Genomic DNA, 20,635 nt, shown 5'->3' with positions numbered 1-20,635 from the left:
CATTTGAACCTGCATACTCTGAGGAACTGTTTTCTGGACCCTTCCCACAGTCACAAACCACTTGTCCTGCTGCTGCTGAGCTATTTTCCGATGCCCAGGTTTTCCACCAGTCGCAGTCTGTGGGTGATGATGACAATATTCACGTAGTGGAAGAAGTGTGTAAAGAGGTGTCGGACGATGAGGAGACACAGTTGTCAGACAGTGGTGAAGTTGTTGTCAGGGCAGGAAGTCCGAGGGGGGAGCAGACTGAGGGATCGGAGGATGATGAGGTGATAGACCCAAGCTGGGTTGATAGGCCGGGTGAACACAGTGCTTCTGAGACGGAGGCGAGTCCTATAGCAGAACAGGTTGGAAGAGGCAGTGGTGGGGCCAGACGGAGAGGCAGGGCCAGAGCTGGTGCATCAGCGCCAAATGTTGCCCGTAGTCAAGCTCCCATGGCGAGGGCTAGATTTTCGGAAGTCTGGAGGTTCTTTAAAGAAACACCGGATGACCGACGGACTGTGGTGTGCAACCTTTGCCAAACCAGGATCAGCAGGGGTTCCACCACTACTAGCTTAACTACCACCAGTATGCGCAGGCATCTGAATGCTAAACACCCCACTCAATGGCACCAAGCCCGTTCACCTCCGGCCGGGCACACCACTGCTCCTTCCCCTGTGTCATCTGCTACTCAGCCCCCTGCCCAGGACCCCGGCCCAAACACCTCCCGTGCGAAAACCCCATCTTCGCCTCCACGATCCTCCACAGCATCCACCAGCGTTCAGCTCTCCATACCCCAGACGCTGGAGCGCAAAAGGAGGTATAGCGCAACCCACCCACACGCCCAAGCCCTCAACGTCCACATCTCCAAGTTGCTTAGCCTGGAGATGCTGCCCTATAGGCTGGTAGAGACCGAGGCCTTTCGAAACCTCATGGCGGCGGCCGCCCCTCGGTATTTGGTCCCCAGCCGCCACTACTTTTCCCGATGTGCCGTCCCAGCCCTGCACAAGCACGTGTCAGAGAACATCCTCCGTGCCCTGACCAACGCCGTTTCTGACAAGGTCCACCTGACCACGGACACGTGGACGAGTGCTGCCGGGCAGGGCCACTATATATCGCTGACGGCACATTGGGTTAACTTGGTGGAGGCTGGGACCGAGTCTGACCCTGGGGCTGGTTATATACTGCCGACGCCGAGGATTGCGGGGCCTACCTCGGTCCAGGTCTCAAAGGCCTACTATGCCTCCTCCTCCTCCCACCCCTCCTCCACCTCCTCCTCTGAATTACCATCCGTGGGCATGGCGCCATCAGTCGGTAGCTCTAGGCACAGCAGCAGTGCCATCGCTAAGCGACAGCAGGCGGTGCTCAAACTGCTGAGCCTAGGCGATAAAAGGCACACCGCCCAAGAGTTATTACAGGGCATCACGGCGCAGACTGATCTGTGGCTGGCACCGCTGAACCTGAAGCCAGGCATGGTTGTGTGTGACAACGGCCGTAACCTGGTGGCAGCTCTGCAACTCGGCAGACTGACACATGTGCCATGCCTGGCCCATGTGTTAAATCTCATAGTTCAGCGTTTCCTCAAGACATACCCCAATCTGTCTGATTTGCTCACGAAGGTGCGCTGCATCTGTGCGCATTTCAGGAAGTCCAGCACAGATGCTGCCACTCTCAGGGCAGTGCAGCGCCGCCTCCAACTGCCCGCTGACCGACTGTTGTGCGACGTGCCCACGAGGTGGAATTCAACACTTATCATGTTATCCAGAGTTTACCAGCAGCGCAGAGCGATTGTAGACTGCCAGATGTCAACTTCCACCAGAACTGGTAGACAGGTCAGTCAGCTTCCTCAAGTCTGCAATGAGGAGTGGACGTGGATGTCTGATATCTGTCAGGTGCTGAGTAACTTTGAGGAGTCAACACAGATGGTCAGTGGCGATGCCGCCATCATCAGCCTCACCATCCCGCTGCTTGGCCTGTTGAAAAACTCTCTGGTCAGCATGAAGTCGGAAGCTTTGCGCTCGTCACAAGAGACGGGGGAAGAAGATTCCCTTGTTGATAGCCAAAGCACCCTTAGGTCTGTTTCTCAGCGCATATCGGAGGAGGTGGAGGAGGATGAGGAGGAAGAGGAGGAGAATGTTGGCGAGACAGAAGAGGGGACCATTGTTCAGTCCTGCACTGTTCAGCGTGTATGGGCAGAAGAAGAGGAGTTGGAGGAGGAGGAAATGGACAGTCAGGCCAGTGAGGGGAGTGAATTCTTGCGCGTTGGGACTCTGGCGCATATGGCAGATTTCATGCTAAGCTGCCTATCCCGTGACCCTCGCGTTCAAAGAATTTATTCCAGCACCGATTACTGGGTATTCACTCTCCTGGACCCACGGTACAAGCAAAATCTTTCCACTCTCATCCCTGGAGAGGAAAGGAGTGTGAGAATGCATGAATACCAGCAGGCCCTGGTGCACAAGCTGAAACAGTATTTCCCTTCTGACAGCGCTAGCGGCAGAGGGCATACTTCTGCGGGACAAGTAGCGAGGGAGAGTAGGCGACCAGGCAGCTTGTCCAGCACTGGCAGGGGTACGCTTTACAAGGCCTTTGCCAGTTTTATGTCACCCCAGCAAGACACTGTCACCTGTCCCCAGTCTCGGCAGAGTAGGGCTGATCTTTACAGAAAGATGGTGAGGGAGTACGTAGCTGACCATACCATCGTCCTAAATGATCACACAGCTCCCTACAACTACTGGGTTTCAAAGCTGGACATGTGGCACGAACTGGCGCTGTACGCCTTGGAGGTTCTTGCCTGCCCTGCCGCTAGCGTGTTGTCCGAGCGGGTTTTCAGTGCAGCTGGTGGCATCATCACCGATAAGCGTACACGCCTGTCGACTGACAGCGCTGACAAGCTGATGCTTATCAAGATGAATAAAGCCTGGATTTCTCCGCATTTCCATTCTCCACCAGTTGAAAGAAGATGAACCTGAATAATGTATGCACTCCTCCTCATTGTCCTCCTTCTCCTCCTCTTTGTACACTAAAGCAGAGGAAACTGGCTATTTTTTTGCCAGGGTCAACTGGCTCGGGCTATAGTACTCTATGTATTTAATTTTTCTGGAGGGCCAACTACCCTGTCCTCTGTTTTAATCAATTTTTGGGAGTGCCACATACAGGCACTCAATCTATGTAATTTTTCTGGAGAACCAGCTACCTGCTCCTCTGGTTTGAAAACTTTTTTGGACTGCCACATACAGGCACTCAATTTATTTAATCTTTTTGGAGGACCAGCTACCTGCTCCTCTGGTTTGAAAACTTTTTTGGACTGCCACATACAGGCACTCAATCTATGTAATTTTTCTGGAGGACCAGCTACCTGCTCCTCTGGTTTGAAAACTTTTTTGGACTGCCACATACAGGCACTATCCAAATTAAATTGTCTCCATAGCAGCCTCCACACGTCGTCTTTTTAGCTGCCTTCACACGTTGTCTCCATTGCTACCTCCACACGTCATCACCATAGCTGCCTCCAAAAGTAGTCCATATAGCTGCCTCCATACATGGTCCCCTTATCAAACGAGCTGTGTCAGGAAGAATTTTGGATTGTTTTCATGGCTTCCATGTTAACTTTGTCGCCACCCTGCTGTGTAATCCACAAAATATACTGGCAAACTTTTATCATTTACCAATATTATTTCAGCGCTTCTTGCGCATCTGTTTACATTCCCCTCACCCGCCAGAACCCAAACTTATAAGAACGCTACTACACTTGATCTTATACAAAAGGTTCTTAGAAGTGCTGTTTGGGGAGTAGCCTAGAGACAGGGGCTTGGATTGGCGAAAGCTCGCCTGGCAGCGGAGCGCCAGCTCCATCCCAAGATCCAACTAACATAGTTTTAACTGCAGCACCTTTAATCTACTACTAGTTCACTGCCTCCATACATGGTCCCCTTATCAAACGAGCTGTGTCAGGCAGAATTTTGGGTTGTTTTCATGGCTTCCACATCAAACTTGTTAACTTTGTTGCCACCCTCCTGTGTAATCCACAAAATATACTGGCAAACTTTTATCATTTACGGATATTATTTCAGCGCTTCTTGCGCATCTGTTTACATTACCCTCACCCGCCATATCCTAAACTTATAAGAACGCTACTACACTTGATCTTATACAAAAGGTTCTTAGAAGTGCTGTTTGGGGAGTAGCCTAGAGACAGGGACTTGGATTAGCGAAAGCTCGCCTGGCAGCGGAGCGCCAGCTCCATCCTAAGATCCAACTGGCAAACTTTTATCATTTACCAATATTATTTGAGCGCTTCTTGCTCACCTCCTTTGGTTCCTCTCTGCCACCCATTGGTTTTAAGCCTGAGTCCATTTGGGGTATGTTGCCAAGACACTCTCTAGCCTGCCGCTGCTGCCTCTGCATAGTCCCCTATAGTGTCAGGGTCAATTATTGGATGTTTTAGATGCTATCTAGCCTCATTCGGTCACTCTGTCATGGCCATGCTGTTGCCCATAATTTTGGCATAATGGTGCGATTAAGCAGCCTCAGAGGCATCCATGCATGCTGCCCCTGCTGTTTCCTGTCCATTTCCGTGGTGTTTCCATCCTTTTCTGAGGTTCCCAGGTGCTTGGCCAAGCTTCCCTGTGCAGATCCTTGGTCCCCTTGAAAAATGCTCGAGTCTCCCATTGACTTCAATGGGGCTCGTTATTCGAGACGAGCACTTGAGCATCGGGAAAAGTTATTCTCGAATAACGAGTACCCGAGCATTTTAGTGCTCGCTCATCTCTATATATCACACCAAAGGTGGATTTGATTTTTGCAATCTTCCTCTTGAAAATGTACATTCTGTTAAAGGGAGGCAGATTTCCAAGAAGACTCAAACTCAAATAAACCTTTAGTTAATGTTTCGGTGAAGTTGGGTGCTTGACCTTGTCTGTCACTTAATGAATTCCAAGACACCATGGCTTTGGTTCACTTCCAATATAGCAAATAATTAGCATATGTTAATTTTGGAAGCCAAGCCAAAGCAGTAGCGTACAGAATGACAGCAGAAATTCCTGTATAGTACATATGTTATTACAAAATTGATGCAAAAAGAAAATCACGCTTTTTCAGTGAAATAAAATTCTGTTATATTTAGAAAAGCTGAACACAAACACAGTCCAGAGGAGGCTCAATGTGCTGTGGGCATGCAATTCTTTGGCAAAAATAGAGCTCCCTAATTGTGCTGATTTTGTAATTCTAATGAGTTTTGGCTGCATTACATTTTGCTGAGTCCAGCTCTGCATTTTTATTCCTATTAGTTGCCCCATAAAGTTTTTTTTCTGGAGAATAATGATCTGGGAAATAGAATATGTCTTATAAATTTTAACATGAAATGAAAATCTAAGCTAAAAACACATTATTAAGATACCTACTTTAATAGTGACAAAGGCAGAAATATGAAATGTTATGATCCCATTCAGAGGACTAATTGTCTATCCTGATGTGAAGGTTGTGACTGCCGGCTGACTGCTGATGACTATAAACATCACACGGATAAGCAAGCAACTGTGCAATGTCGTAAAATATCATTGAAGAAACTGGACTCTATTGGGTATGTACAATCTCACCAAAAACCAGACTCCCCACAGAGAAGGAATAAATAGTAAATGCTATAAATGGCCATTTATATACCGGTAGTGGTGATCAAGTGACCACCAAGTGCCAAGCAAATGCTGTCAACGTATACCCCAATGAGCTCTGCATTATGTAAGGGGAATGTTAGTCCCCTTCTCCCCCGTGAGTAGGGCTAGTATGCTAGTCCCTGTTCAGTGGAAATCACTAGAAGAAAAAAAAGCAAATGTTAAAACGTCGCCCAAGGGCGAGCATTATGCATTAAAAAAATATAAATTTACATGATGCAAAGAAAAAGTATGAAAAGTGTAAATTCTAGCTTTTATAGCTACATGAAAAATAGGAATGGATCTCTTTCCTCCAGAGTCAACACTTTTTGGGTCCATCATTAGCTGCAATAACAAATCTGTTGGGGTATGTCTCTACCAGCTTTGCCCAATGATGGTAAGCAGATTCTCAATGGGATTAAGGTCTGGACTGTGACTGGGACATTTTAGCACATGGATACGTGTTGATGCAAACCATTCTATTATAGCTATACCTTTTATGTTTAGGGACCATGATCTGGTTGAAGGTGAACCTACACCACAGTCTCAAGTCTTTTGCAGCTTACAGCTTTTCCTTCAGGATTACCCTGTATTTATTTCCATCCATCTTCCCATCAATTCTGACAGGATTCCGAGTGTCTGATGAAACAAAGGATCACCATATCAAGGCTCTCCTTTACATGAAGGGTTTGGCACCTTTTTTGTTCATCTTCCAGCAGGACACGAACCCCAAACATTTAATCAAAGCTACAATATAGCGATTTCAACCAAAGCATATCTATATGTTGGCCCAAGAAAAGTCCTGCCCTAAATCCCATAAAGAATCTGCAGCTTGACTTTAAAATTGCTGATCCCAAACGTTCTTCAATCTATATGACTGAGCAAGATGATAAATGCTAAGATATCATTAAAATACCCTCTACATTTGTGGATGTAATGTTTAAAATTGACTACTTTTGAGAACCCATGGTATCATTAATACTACTACTTTCAAAACAAAGGGTTAATTGATAATACTTGTCCCTTTAAAAGGGGAAGAGATATATTTTTGGACCATTAAAACTCCTGGGCCCAGGTATGGCCACAACCTCTCGCCATCTTATCTCACTCTTCCCTACTGGAGTAATACTATGCTGTACTTGCTGATGTCATGGGGAACTAATGTTATGAAGCTTTTTGCATTGACTAGTACTTTCTGTAGAATCTTTGAGATAAATTATTTGTCAAAAAGTGACCCTTTTTTGCACTGTGCAGACATAGATTAATTTTGAAGGAAAGTGGTTGTATCCATAGTATTCTTAGGTTCACAAATTATCTGAATATGGCTTTTTTAGAAAACTATAATTAGAGATGATTAAGGATTGGAGAAGGAATGTTCCTCCCATGAAATCAGGAAATCAGCCAGTGCTCAGAGCATTCGTTATTTCAGAAAACCCACAATGCAGTAACAGTAACGCTACTGTTCACGAGTCGCCTTTTGATTCATAAAAGAGTTTTCAGTATTTGGCAGCAAAATGAATCATTTACTGTAGTTTCATTCTGGACATCATTTTTTTTGGCAGGGCTGAAAGACCTCATTTTCTCTTGAGCAGAAGAGGCTCTGGTAGTCTCCTCAGACACTGACACAGTATTTACTGCAGGAAAAAAACAAAAAACTAATGAGGTAGAAATTGATTTTAATGATATAAAGCAGCACAGGAAACAGATTTTACCTATTAATATATGATTTCCAGGATGGAATAATACAGGCAGTCCCCGGGTTACATACAAGATAGGGTCTGTAGGTTTGTTCTTAAGTTGAATTTGTATGTAAGTCGGAACTGTATGTTTTATCATTGTAATCCCAGCCAGAACTTTTTTGGTCTCTGTGACAATTGGATTTTAAAAATGTTGGGTTGTCATAGGAATCAATATTAACACTCAAGCTTCATTACAGACACCTGTGATATGTGTTACAGCTGATTATTGTAGCCTGGGACTAAAGTACAATAAATTACCAATATCCAGAGGTCCGTTTGTAACTATGGGTCGTATGTAAGTCGAGTGTTCTTAAGTAGGGGACCGCCTGTACTTGTGTATTTGAAGTCCTCTTTTGTAAATCTCATAGATATATAAAATCTTTGTTTTTGCAAAAATTTTTGTATTTAGAAAATTGTTAGGGGTATGTGAACTGTTCTTGGCCTCCAGGTGGTTCTCAAACCATGAATTCCTTCTTCACACTGAATTCTCTCTGGGACACTGTTCTCTTCTGCTGGATTTCACATAATCTTGTATAAGGCTACATTCAGACGATGTATGCCCGCCGTACCGTAGTATGGCGGGCATACATCGGTGCCAGGGAGAGGAGCAGGGGATGAGCACAGCTCACCCCCGCCCCGTTCCATAGGCATATACAGAGCACAGCGCCATATTCCGCAGAAAGATAGGACATGTCCTATCTTTCTACGGGCTACGGAGCGGTATGGTGCCACATGGGTGCTGCACCGTGCCGCTCCCGTACAGGCCGTGAGCCCATAGAAGTGTATGGGGGACGTATATCGACCGTATATACGTCGCCCATATATACGTCCCCCATACACGTGTGAGAATGTAGCCTAATAAGGTAGAACTGATACGGACATCTTTCTAAAAAAATTACTATTCTGCTATGGATTTGAGACTTGTCAGTGACAAATAGAAATTATATTGCTGTTATTTAGAAATAAAAGTAACGTTTTTCTTTCTTTAAAGAAAGAGTTCTCCAGATCATCCCTGGAACTTTCTACCATAACATGTCAGACAGTCCGCACTGTCCTTCTACTTGTACCAGTTGATTGTAGTTTTGTAGTTTTGTACTTTCATTTTTTTTTTCTTCATTTAATGGTTGTGAACCACTTATCTTGAAGGGGTTTTCTCACCAGATATGTTAGGGCCTAACTTGCTGATCAATGGAGATCTCAGTGATGAGACCCCCCCACTGATCAGCAAGTTAGGCCCTATATGCGCTCGTTGATCTCCGTCAGCTCCATAGAGCTCATGCGCGGCCATCTGCTCCATTACTCTGACGGAGCGAAGAGGGGTGCGACAGAGGTACGTGGGACCCCATTAGACCACTCATTTTCGTGATCTGTGGGGGTCTCAGTGATGGGCCTAACTTGCGTTTGTGGGAAAACCCCTTTAACTCACAGCTTAAATTATTAACACATAGTAATTTTATGAAGGTTAAAGTTAGAGATGAGCTTCACTGGAACTTAGCTGAATGTTTAAAAATATTAAGTTCAGGTCCAAATCTATTCAGTCCAAACCAAATTTTGCTTAAAATTGAAATAAAACCCCCTCAAGTCTTCAAAAACACATATTTTTCATAAAAAGATCCTATCTCAATTTTTTTTTACAAAATCTTTCATTTTCCCTCAGCTGTCATCGCCTTGCTACACCTTGGGATGAATTACAGCACCATAGCTCCCAACTTGTATAGCAGAGAAAAATGAATAGAAGATGCTTCACAGAATTTTCTTTTGCCCTAAGCCACACCTTTTCCTCTGCCCCTTATTCCACCCAGGGCCGGTTCTAGACAAAGTGGGGCCCTGGGCAAAACTAAAAGTGTGGCCCCAAAATAAAACGATTTTATGACCAGTCACAGTCAGCAAGAGGCTCCCTTTAGTATGGTAAAACAAACTGTAATAGATAGAACAGTGGCTCAGTGGTTAGCACTACAGCCTTGCAGCGCTGGTCAACATCTGGAAAGAGTTTGTATGTTCACTCTGTGTTTGCGTGGGTTTCCTCCAGGTCCTCCAGTTTCCTTCCACACTCCAAAAATTACTGGTAGGTTGAATAGATTGTGAGCCCCATGGGGACAGGGACTGATGTGGCAAGCACAGTATGGTGCTGCGTAATCTGTGTGCGCTATATAAATAAAGAATTATAAATTATAATTATTATGATAGAAGATAAATATGAAAGATAATAGAGATTTCTAGATGCAGAACTATAAAGTAGATGATATATACAGTAGATGGATATGAGAGATAAATACAGTAGAAGAGAAATAGCAGATTGATTGATAAATAGAGAAAAAGTGAGATATATAAATGGTCAGATTATAGGAGATAGATAATTAGACAGATATATGATAGATAAATAGAGAGTAGATAGATGATAAGCATCTTCACCCGGGAATTCAACCAAGGTTTATTAATAGAGATGAGCGAGCACTAAAATGCTCGGGTACTCGTTATTCGAGACGAACTTTTCCCGATGCTCGAGTGCTCGTTTCGAGTAACGAGCCCCATTGAAGTCAATGGGAGACTCGAGCATTTTTCAAGGGGACCAAGGCTCTGCACAGGGAAGCTTGGCCAAACTCCTGGGAACCTCAGAAAAGGATGGAAACACCACGGAAATGGACAGGAAACAGCAGGGGCAGCATGCATGGATGCCTCTGAGGCTGCTTAATCGCACCATTATGCCAAAATTATGGGCAACAGCATGGCCATGACAGAGTGACCGAATGAGGCTAGATAGCATCTAAAACATCCAATAATTGACCCTGACACTATAGGGGATGGCATGCAGAGGCAGCGGCAGCGGCAGCAGCGGCAGGCTAGAGAGTGTCATGGCAACATACCCTAAATGGACTCAGGCTTCAAACCAATGGGAACCAAAGGAACCAAAGGAGGTGAGCAAGAAGCGCTCAAATAATATCGGTACATGATAAAAGTTTGCCAGTATATTTTGTGGATTACACAGCAGGGTGGCGACAAAGTTAACATGGAAGCCATGAAAACAATCCAAAATTCTGCCTGACACAGCTCGTTTGATAAGGGGACCATGTATGGAGGCAGTGAACTAGTAGTAGATTAAAGGTGCTGCAGTTAAAACTATGTTAGTTGGACCTTGGCATGGAGCTGGCGCTCCGCTGCCAGGCAAGCTTTCGCCAATCCAAGCCCCTGTCTCTAGGCTACTCCCCAAACAGCACTTCTAAGAACCTTTTGTATAAGATCAAGTGTAGTAGCGTTCTTATAAGTTTGGGATATGGCGGGTGAGGGGAATGTAAACAGATGCGCAAGAAGCGCTGAAATAATATCCGTAAATGATAAAAGTTTGCCAGTATATTTTGTGGATTACACAGCAGGGTGGCGACAAAGTTAACAAGTTTGATGTGGAATGCCCTGTAATAGCTCTTGGGCGGTGTGCCTTTTATCGCCTAGGCTCAGCAGTTTGAGCACCGCCTGCTGTCGCTTAGCGACGGCACTGCTGCTGTGCCTAGAGCTACCGACTGATGGCGCCATGCCCACGGATGGTAATTCGGAGGAGGAGGAGGAGGTGGAGGAGGGGTGGGAGGAGGAAGAGGTATAGTAGGCCTTTTTTAGACCTGGACCGAGGTAGGCCCCGCAATCCTCTGCGTCGGCAGTATATGACCAGCCCCAGGGTCAGACTCGGTCCCAGCCTGCACCAAGTTAAGTGTAGTAGCGTTCTTATAAGTTTGGGATATGGCGGGTGAAGGGAATGTAAACAGATGCGCAAGAAGCGCATGATGCGCATGGAGCTGGCGCTCCGCTGCCAGGCGAGCTTTCGCCAATCCAAGCCCCTGTCTCTAGGCTACTCCCCAAACAGCACTTCTAAGAACCTTTTGTATAAGATGAAGTGTAGTAGCGTTCTTATAAGTTTGGGATATGGCGGTGAGGGGAATGTAAACAGATGCGCAAGAAGCGCATGATGCGCATGGAGCTGGCGCTCCGCTGCCAGGCGAGCTTTCGCCAATCCAAGCCCCTGTCTCTAGGCTACTCCCCAAACAGCACTTCTAAGAACCTTTTGTATAAGATCAAGTGTAGTAGCGTTCTTATAAGTTTGGGATATGGCGGGTGAGGGGAATGTAAACAGATGCGCAAGAAGCGCATGATGCGCATGGAGCTGACGCTCCGCTGCCAGGCGAGCTTTCGCCAATCCAAGCCCCTGTCTCTAGGCCACTCCCCAAACAGCACTTCTAAGAACCTTTTGTATAAGATCAAGTGTAGTAGCGTTCTTATAAGTTTGGGATATGGCGGGTGAGGGGAATGTAAACAGATGCGCAAGAAGCGCATGATGCGCATGGAGCTGGCGCTCCGCTGCCAGGCGAGCTTTCGCCAATCCAAGCCCCTGTCTCTAGGCTACTCCCCAAACAGCACTTCTAAGAACCTTTTGTATAAGATCAAGTGTAGTAGCGTTCTTATAAGTTTAGGATATGGCGGGTGAGGGGAATGTAAACAGATGCGCAAGAAGCGCATGATGCGCATGGAGCTGGCGCTCCGCTGCCAGGCGAGCTTTCGCCAATCCAAGCCCCTGTCTCTAGGCTACTCCCCAAACAGCACTCCTAAGAACCTTTTGTATAAGATCAAGTGTAGTAGCGTTCTTATAAGTTTGGGATATGGCGGGTGAGGGGAATGTAAACAGATGCGCAAGAAGCGCATGATGCGCATGGAGCTGGCGCTCCGCTGCCAGGCGAGCTTTCGCCAATCCAAGCCCCTGTCTCTAGGCCACTCCCCAAACAGCACTTCTAAGAACCTTTTGTATAAGATCAAGTGTAGTAGCGTTCTTATAAGTTTGGGATATGGCGGGTGAGGGGAATGTAAACAGATGCGCAAGAAGCGCATGATGCGCATGGAGCTGGCGCTCCGCTGCCAGGCGAGCTTTCGCCAATCCAAGCCCCTGTCTCTAGGCTACTCCCCAAACAGCACTTCTAAGAACCTTTTGTATAAGATCAAGTGTAGTAGCGTTCTTATAAGTTTAGGATATGGCGGGTGAGGGGAATGTAAACAGATGCGCAAGAAGCGCTGAAATAATATCCGTAAATGGTAAAAGTTTGCCAGTGTATTTTGTGGATAACACAGCAGGGTGGCGACAAGGTTAACAACTTTGATGTGGAATCCATGAAAACAACCCAAATTTCGGCCTGACACACCTCGTTTGATAAAGGGACGATGTATGGAGGCAGCTATATAAACGACTTTTGGAGGTAGCAATGGAGACAACGTGTGGAGGCTGCTATGGAGACAATTCAATTTGGATAGTGCCTGTATGTGGCAGTCCAAAAAAGTTTTCAAACCAGAGGAGCAGGTAGGTGGCCCTCCAGAAAAATGGAATAGATTGAGTGCCTGTATGTGGCAGTCCAAAAAAGTTTTCAAACCAGAGGAGCAGGTAGGTGGCCCTCCAGAAAAATGGAATAGATTGAGTGCCTGTATGTGGCAGTCCAAAAAAGTTTTCAAACCAGAGGAGCAGGTAGGTGGCCCTCCAGAAAAATGGAATAGATTGAGTGCCTGTATATGGCAGTCCAAAAAAGTTTTCAAACCAGAGGAGCAGGTAGGTGGCCCTCCAGAAAAATGGAATAGATTGAGTGCCTGTATGTGGCAGTCCAAAAAAGTTTTCAAACCAGAGGAGCAGGTAGGTGGTCCTCCAGAAAAATTGAATAGATTGAGTGCCTGTATGTGGCACTCCCAAAAATTGTTGAAAACAGAGGACCGGGTCGGTGGCCCTCCAGAAAAACTACATGCATAAAGTACTATAGCTAGAGCCAGTGGGCCCTGTCAAAAAATAGCCAGTTTCCTCTGCTTTACTGTACAAAGAGGAGGAGAAGGAGGAAAATGAGGAGGAGGAGGAGTGGATAAATTATTCAGGTTGAGCTTCCTTCACCTGGTGGAGATTGGAAATTATGAGAAATCCAGGCTTTATTCATTTTGATAAGCGTCAGCCTGTCAGCGCTGTCAGTCGACAGGCGTGTACGCTTATCGGTGATGATGCCACCAGCTGCACTGAAAACCCGCTCGGACAAGACGCTAGCGGCAGGGCAGGCAAGAACCTCCAAGGCGTACAGCGCCAGTTCGTGCCACATGTCCAGCTTTGAAACCCAGTAGTTGTAGGGAGCTGTGTGATCATTTAGGACGATGGTATGGTCAGCTACGTACTCCCTCACCATCTTTCTGTAAAGATCAGCCCTACTCTGCCGAGACTGGGGACAGGTGACAGTGTCTTGCTGGGGTGACATAAAGCTGGCAAAAGCCTTGTAAAGCGTACCCTTGCCAGTGCTGGACAAGCTGCCTGCTCGCCTACTCTCCCTCGCTACTTGTCCCGCAGAACTACGCACTCTGCCGCTAGCGCTGTCAGAAGGGAAATACTGTTTCAGCTTGTGCACCAGGGCCTGCTGGTATTCATGCATTCTCACACTCCTTTCCTCTCCAGGGATGAGAGTGGAAAGATTTTGCTTGTACCGTGGGTCCAGGAGAGTGAACACCCAGTAATCGGTGCTGGAATAAATTCTTTGAACGCGAGGGTCACGGGATAGGCAGCCTAGCATGAAATCTGCCATATGCGCCAGAGTCCCAACTCTCAAGAATTCACTCCCCTCACTGGCCTGACTGTCCATCTCCTCCTCCTCCAACTCCTCCAACTCCTCTTCTTCTGCCCATACACGCTGAACAGTGAAGGTCTGAGCAATGGTCCCCTCTTGTGTCTCGCCAACATTCTCCTCCTCTTCCTCCTCATCCTCCTCCACCTCCTCCGATATGCGCTGAGAAACAGACCTAAGGGTGCTTTGGCTATCAACAAGGGAATCTTCTTCCCCCGTCTCTTGTGAGGAGCGCAAAGCTTCCGACTTCATGCTGACCAGAGAGTTTTTCAACAGGCCAAGCAGCGGGATGGTGAGGCTGATGATGGCGGCATCGCCACTGACCATCTGTGTTGACTCCTCAAAGTTACTCAGCACCTGACAGATATCAGACATCCACGTCCACTCCTCATTGTAGACTTGAGGAAGCTGACTGACCTGACTACCAGTTCTGGTGGAAGTTGACATCTGGCAGTCTACAATCGCTTGGCGCTGCTGGTAAACTCTGGATAACATGGTCAGTGTTGAATTCCACCTCGTGGGCACGTCGCACAACAGTCGGTGAGCGGGCAGTTGGAGGCGGCGCTGCGCTGCCCTGAGAGTGGCAGCATCTGTGCTGGACTTCCTGAAATGCGCACAGATGCGGCGCACCTTCGTGAGCAAATCAGACAGATTGGGGTATGTCTTGAGGAAACGCTGAACTATCAGATTTAACACATGGGCCAGGCATGGCACATGTGTCAGTCTGCCGAGTTGCAGAGCCGCCACCAGGTTACGGCCGTTGTCACACACAACCATGCCTGGCTTCAGGTTCAGCGGTGCCAGCCACAGATCAGTCTGCGCCGTGATGCCCTGTAATAGTTCTTGGGCGGTGTGCCTTTTATCGCCTAGGCTCAGCAGTTTCAGCACCGCCTGCTGTCGCTTAGCGACGGCACTGCTGCTGTGCCTAGAGCTAGCGACTGATGGCGCCATGCCCACGGATGGTCGTTCGGAGGAGGAGGTGGAGGAGGGGTGGGAGGAGGAGGAGGCATAGTAGGCCTGAAACACCTGGACCGAGGTAGGCCCCGCAATCCTCGGCGTCGGCAGTATATGACCAGCCGCAGGGTCAGACTCGGTCCCAGCCTCCACCAAGTTAACCCAATGTGCCGTCAGCGATATATAGTGGCCCTGCCCGGCAGCACTCGTCCACGTGTCCGTGGTCAGGTGGACCTTGTCAGAAACGGCGTTGGTCAGGGCACGGATTATGTTGTCTGACACGTGCTGGTGCAGGGCTGGGACGGCACATCGGGAAAAGTAGTGGCGGCTGGGGACCGAATACCGAGGGGCGGCCGCCGCCATGAGGCTGCGAAAGGCCTCGGTCTCTACTAGCCTATAGGGCAGCATCTCCAGGCTTAGCAATCTTGAGATGTGCACATTAAGGGCTTGGGCGTGCGGGTGGGTTGCACTATATTTGCGTTTCCGCTCCAGCGTCTGGGGTATGGAGAGCTGAACGCTGGTGGATGCTGTGGAGGATCGTGGAGGCGACGATGGGGTTTTTGTGGCAGGGTCCTGGGCAGGGGGCTGACTATCAGCTGACACAGGGGAAGGAGCAGTGGTGTGCACGGCCGGAGGTGAACGCGCTTGTTGCCACTGAGTGGGGTGTTTAGCATTCATATGCCTGCGCATACTGGTGGTAGTTAAGCTATTAGTGGTGGAACCCCTGCTGATCCTGGTTTGGCAAATTTGGCACACCACAGTCCGTCGGTCATCCGGTGTTTCCTTAAAGAACCTCCAGACTTCTGAAAATCTAGCCCTCGCCTCAGGAGCCCTCGCCACGGGAGCTTCACTAGTTGACACATTTGGCGCTGATGCACCAGCTCTGGCCCTGCCTCTCCGTCTGGCCCCACCACTGCCTCTTCCAACCTGTTCTGGTCGAGGACTCTCCTCCGTCTCAGAAGCACTGTGTTCACCCGGCCTCTCAACCCAGCTTGGGTCTGTCACCTCATCATCCTCCGATCCCTCAGTCTGCTCCCCCCTCGGACTTCCTGCCCTGACAACAACTTCCCCACTGTCTGACAACCGTGTCTCATCATCGTCGGACACCTCTTTACACACTTCTTCCACTACGTCAAGAAGGTCATCATCACCCACAGACTGCGACTGGTGGAAAACCTGGGCATCGGAAAATTGCTCAGCAGCAGCAGGACAAGTGGTTTGTGACTGTGGGAAGGGTCCAGAAAACAGTTCCTCAGAGTATGCCGGTTCAAATGGCAAATTTTGCTGGGAGGGGGCAGACTGGGGGGGAGGAGGCTGAGGTGCAGGAGCTGGAGGAGTGCCGATTTCGGTGACATGGGTGGACTGCGTGGAAGACTGACTGGTGGACAAATTGCTAGAAGCATTGTCGGCAATCCACGACATCACCTGTTCGCACTGTTCTGGCCTCAACAGTGCTCTACCACGAGTCCCAGTAACTTCAGACATGAACCTAGGGAGTGTAGCTCTGCGGCGTTCCCCTGCTCCTTCATCATCAGCAGGTGGTGTCTCACCCCGCCCAGGACCACGGCCTCTGACCCCTGCAGTAGTTGGACGCCCACGTCCACGCCCTCGTCCTCTACCCCTAGCCCTCGGGTTAAACATTTTGAAAATGAGAGTTATAACTTTAATTTTTTTTTTAACGTTTTTTTGTTTTTGTTTTTTTTTATTTGTGTGTTTTTTAGTTTTTAAAACCAAACGATGCTATCCTATTGCTATGGCTATTTTCTAGCCAAGTATAAAAGCACACTGCTATGCCAGATGAGATGACGCTGAGTTATGAAAAAAATAAACGTAAAATAAAAAAGGAAATGGCAGACTGTGCCTAATTGAAATCCAACCCCGGGCCCTAATAAATTTTCCCACTTCGGTCTTTGCGATGGATATGTGCGTCACTAAGCGCAAAACACAGTGGTCGCAAGTCTCACTCCAAATTGCTCACAATTTGCTAGTAGATGCACTGCAACAACTACAGCCACCAGCAGATCAACCAGAAATCAAATATATGTAACGCTATTGTAGACGTAAGTAAGCCTTTTGGATTCTCCTATGGCTATTTTCTAGCCAAGTATGAAAGCACACTACTATGCCAGATGAGATGACGCTGAGTTATGAAAAAAATAAACGTAAAATAAAAAAGGAAATGGCAGACTGTGCCTAATTGAAATCCAACCCCGGGCCCTAATAAATTTTCCCACTTCGGTCTTTGCGATGGATATGTGCGTCACTAAGCGCAAAACACAGTGGTCGCAAGTCTCACTCCAAATTGCTCACAATTTGCTAGTAGATGCACTGCAACAACTACAGCCACCAGCAGATCAACCAGAAATCAAATATATGTAACGCTATTGTAGACGTAAGTAAGCCTTTTGGATTCTCCTATGGCTATTTTCTAGCCAAGTATGAAAGCACACTACTATGCCAGATGAGATGACGCTGAGTTATGAAAAAAATAAACGTAAAATAAAAAAGGAAATGGCAGACTGTGCCTAATTGAAATACAACCCCGGGCCCTAATAAATTTTCCCACTTCGGTCTTTGCGATGGATATGTGCGTCACTAAGCGCAAAACACAGTGGTCGCAAGTCTCACTCCAAATTGCTCACAATTTGCTAGTAGATGCACTGCAACAACTACAGCCACCAGCAGATCAACCAGAAATCAAATATATGTAACGCTATTGTAGACGTAAGTAAGCCTTTTGGATTCTCCTATGGCTATTTTCTAGCCAAGTATGAAAGCACACTACTATGCCAGATGAGATGACGCTGAGTTATGAAAAAAATAAACGTAAAATAAAAAAGGAAATGGCAGACTGTGCCTAATTGAAATACAACCCCGGGCCCTAATAAATTTTCCCACTTCGGTCTTTGCGATGGATATGTGCGTCACTAAGCGCAAAACACAGTGGTCGCAAGTCTCACTCCAAATTGCTCACAATTTGCTAGTAGATGCACTGCAACAACTACAGCCACCAGCAGATCAACCAGAAATCAAATATATATAACGCTATTGTAGACGTAAGTAAGCCTTTTGGATTCTCCTATGGCTATTTTCTAGCCAAGTATGAAAGCACACTACTATGCCAGATGAGATGACGCTGAGTTATGAAAAAATAAATGTAAAATAAAAAGAAACTGCCAGACTGTGCCTAATTGAAATCAAACCCCTAATAAATTTTCCCACTTTGGTGTTTGAGGTGGATATGTGTGTCACTAAGAGCTAAACACAACGGTAGCAAGTCCCCCTGCTAATTCCTCACAATATGGTACTAGCTGCACTACTAGTGCCAGCAAGCCCAGCCACAAGCAAATAAAAAAAAAAGGATAACGTTATTGTAGCCCTAAGAAGGGCTGTTGGGTTGTTGTAGAATCACTCCTGCCTAACAGTAAGCTAATAGAACACCCTAACGCTTTCCCTGACCAGCAGCAGCTCTCTCCCTAGCGGCATCCAGACAGAGAATGATCCGAGCAGCGCGGGCAGCGGCTAGTCTATCCCAGGGTCACCTGATCTGGCCAGCCAACCACTGCTATCGACGTGTGAGGGTACCACGTCATGCTGGGTGGAGTGCAGAGTCTCCTGGCTTGTGATTGGCTCTGTTTCTGGCCGCCAAAAAGCAAAACGGCGGGAGCTGCCATTTTCTCGAGCAGGCGAAATACTCGTCCGAGCAACGAGCAGTTTCGAGTACGCTAATGCTCGAACGAGCATCAAGCTCGGACGAGTATGTTCGCTCATCTCTATTTATTAACCCTTTCACCCCCGGGATTTCTGGATATTTTGTTGCGTTACTGGCCAGAGCAATTTTTACTATTTTGACGTTTAAAAATAAAATAGAAATTACAGCAAAAAGAATTAAAGTAAACCCAACAAACCACATATTTTCTGAAAGGAGACACTTACCTTCACATCTCCTAAATGTAATAGATGGACATGTGTAGAGTTCACAAATGCCTTATATTAATATGTTAACATGAATAAATCCACATAATATCACTAAAACTGAAATAACTAAATATCTGCTTTACAGCTAGAAATGTTAAAACCGTCACAACCTGCAAAATATATCAATAAAACAGAATAAAAAGTAAAGGCCACCGTAACACCTATATAATTTTGAAAGGAGACAACCAGGTGATGCATTTGGCAATTAACATTCAAAATTCCCCTAAAATATGTACAAATCCAGAATACTTATATAAAGAAAATATACTTTCCTAAAACAGTAAGCTGTGAGGAGATCATACATACCCCACACCAATATATTCATCAAAATATGCAGCAAAAGGAACGTTAAATCTATAGGGAAAACCAAACAATTTAAGGAAAAAATTGCACTGAGTGTCACACAGATCTATCATTGTACGCTCCCTTACACAATGGTAACCCAAATAAATAACTATATATCCATAAACCAAGCTAATGAGATAATAAAAGTCACTTTTAGATGTGCGCCAATGTATTAGCCGCACAATAACAGAACCCTCCGCGCTTCATAAGAATGAGAGTGAGAACATAACATAGGTGTAAATAATGGAGGATGGTGTGAAATAAAAACTTTATTCCAGAACGTGTGTTTTTGGTGTTACATATAGCTCTATGGACATGTTCTGGGTCGCGGTGTTAATATTTTGCCACATTAGGTGAAGAGGATCGAATATTCATCGTATCAGAAAATTTTCGCAAAAAAAAGAAACTATCACGAAATAAAAGGCAATAAGAGAGAAAGCGTGTTCCTAGATAGTTCTGCATAGAGAAGGGTTAAAAACATGAACATTAGTTGATATTATTTCTTCTCAAAATGTAGTAACATATAAAGTGAGGTGCAGCAGCTCCTGTGTGCAGCAAATTCTCCCTGCAGCCTGATGGCTAAGAATCTGGAGTGGGGGACACTTCAGAGGGCTGTATCTCTGGCTCTGTGACCCATAGAACCTCACTTCTTTTTTCCGATGAAAGAAGAGTCTCCTCTTTGATATGAATATAAATTTCTAAGTGTCTAAGCGTCAGGAAAACGGAGCTATTAACTGTTAAACTGCCGTCGGGAGTGATTTTTATATATAAAAATGACACCTGATATTCTCACTTTAAACCTGAATATCTCTGGATCCATAGAACCTAGAAACACAATTCAAGATTTATTTGAAAGAAGAGATTCTCCCCTTTGAGGGGGCCCTGGGCAATTGCCCACTTTGCCTACCCATAGCGCCGGCCCTGACTCCACCTCCACACATTGTAACCTCCCTCATAGTGCCCTCCATCTCCCCATAACATTGTGTCCCCTCAGCTCCCTGTCACATTGTAGCCCCTCTTATATTTTGCCCCTAGCTCCCCTTCATATTAAAGCCCCCTCCATGTTGTGCCCCCAGCAGCTCATCCTCTTTTTGCCCACCCAGTAGCTTCACTTCTTATTGTGACTTTACCCCCCAGCAGCTCTCCATCTTATTGTAACTACCCAGAAGCTCCAAATCTTCTTTTACCCCCAGCAGCTCCTCATCTTATTTTACACTCCAGCAACTCCTCCTTTTCCTCTACCCCTCCCCCTGCAGCAGCTCCCCCTATTTTTTTTTACCCCCCCCCCTAGCAACTTACCCTCTTATTTTACTTCCCCAGAAGCTAATCCTCTTATTTTACCCCTACCCCTGCAGCTCTCCCTTATAAACACATA

This window comes from Engystomops pustulosus, chromosome 2 (genome assembly GCF_040894005.1).
Source record: "Engystomops pustulosus chromosome 2, aEngPut4.maternal, whole genome shotgun sequence".
NCBI lineage: Eukaryota > Metazoa > Chordata > Amphibia > Anura > Leptodactylidae > Engystomops > Engystomops pustulosus.
Note: the sequence above shows the minus strand (reverse complement) of the source record.